Source organism: Choristoneura fumiferana, chromosome Z, assembly GCF_025370935.1.
Source record: "Choristoneura fumiferana chromosome Z, NRCan_CFum_1, whole genome shotgun sequence".
NCBI classification, from domain to species: domain Eukaryota; kingdom Metazoa; phylum Arthropoda; class Insecta; order Lepidoptera; family Tortricidae; genus Choristoneura; species Choristoneura fumiferana.
This window is the reverse complement of record NC_133472.1, coordinates 35766874-35768912: the sequence shown is the minus strand read 5'-3', so window position 1 is coordinate 35768912 and position 2039 is coordinate 35766874.

Below are 2039 nucleotides of genomic sequence, written 5' to 3'. Positions count from 1 at the left end.
AAAAAATTACTCCCCTGCGGCATATGGCGGCCATTTGGACCCGCCATTCGGCCGATGATTAGCTGCTGCAAAAATTAGCCTCGAACAAAAATTAATGGTTGAATTGTTTTACTTTTTAATTAATGTATTCGCGTCGGTATGGCGGGCTGTAGTCACACCGGGAGAAGTAATACGCATTACGCTACCGCCTACTTCTTTTTTAATCGCTATCGAAAAAAAAGAAGCATTTTTGTGGACCACAATCGTTCGACACTCGTTATTTATCCGACCGTTCGATAAACGCCCCAGCGATTGGGCCGCCGGTACCATAAGCTTTGACCATCATTTCTTTTTTTGTCATTCCCGTAATTAGAGCCCTGAAGAACCGCCATTATACTAACAGATACTACTAAACATAATATTATGTGTCACCATCCTCCCGTCTATAGGTACTTAACAGAGGCTGGTGAAACAGATCCTATGGTAGTTTTTAAATAGGTACACCAGAAATAAAAACTTGGTGACAATAATAAATAACTTTTGCTCAAAAATAAAAGAGAAAATACAATTAAGAACACCATTAAGATCTCCAGGCAATCTTTGAGGGACACTAGTCGAGTCCAAGGTTCATGAATTATTGTTTTTTAGGCTCTCGCCCAAGGGTAAAAACGGTACCCTGTTACTAAGACTTCCGCTGTCTGTCCATCCGTTTGTCTGTCCGTCTGTCACCAGGGCTGTATCTCATGACCGCGATAAGCTAGACAGTTGTAAATAAAAACAGAATAAAATAAATATTTAAGGGGGCTCCCATACAACAAACGTGATTTGTTTGCCGTTTTTTTTTTCTCGATATTTAACGACAACAGGTAGACGCTTGAACTATTCATAGAATATTTAATCGTATATTACTTTAAAATAAATGTGTAATGTTGCATAGATATGGTACAGAACCTTCGTGCGCGATTCCGAGTCGCACTTGGCCAGTTTTTTTGATGAAATTGCATTGGAAATGTAGCTAACATTTCTGATAAAATTCTGCGAAAAACCGTTAATACATTATGCCACTTTTGTCCGAACGTGGTAAAAATAATGCCTGTCTAAAACGCGAACTTGAGTCATAAATATTAATACTCGGAGCACATTGAAAGGGAAATCATGTTTTGTGTGAATTTTCAAAAACCCCGGCTACATTTTTAGTGTTGTTTTTACACGACTGTCCGAAGGAGGGTTAAGTTTTCTCGAGCGTATGTGGGGGTAACCTTGGGGTGGAACCTTTGTGCTACTAATGTCATGTAGATGTCGCGGCCGATCGTAAAATCCGCCAGATCACGAAATTCCTAGGCATATCGTGTAAATGGCGCCATTTCATGAAGTGGCTAAGGAACATCCGCCATATCGTTGAAAACTCACCGTTTAACGATTTGCCTGGTGACGTTTAGGCAGATTATGAAATTCCTAGGCATATATGAAAATGCCGCCATTTCATGATTTGGCCAGTAGGTAGATCATGAAATTCCTAGGCATATCATGAAACGCCGCTATAATCGGTTCTGGCACTTCGACGGCCGCCGCCGCGGCACGCTCGCTTCGCTCGCTCGGCTCGTGCGTTTTGGTCATAAATTCATACTAACCACTCCTCGGTTCGCTCGTCGTGCCTAAATTTTTCTTTTTTTCGACATATCACGATGTGCCCGGTATCTAGGAATATCGACGAATGCATTGCTCTAATCGATCTGCCGTATTGTTTCTCAGGTACATCGTGATATGCCTGGCCAACGTTTGGCCAACGTGCCTAGGGAATTACGTGATCTGCGGATTTTACGATCGGCCGCCGACATAGACATCTGATACTTTTGTCAAGATTATTAAAAGGATCCACCTTGAGGCCGTATTGTCGTGTGTTTCTGTTGCTCGCGATCGCAATCAAATTACAGTCTTCGCATACAAAAACTTTAATTTGATTGTGATACGGACTTTGGTATAGTCACCAGTACCAATATCTGACACAAGGCGTGCATAAATATCCGATACGACTCTATTTCTCAAACCGTTGGGACCTG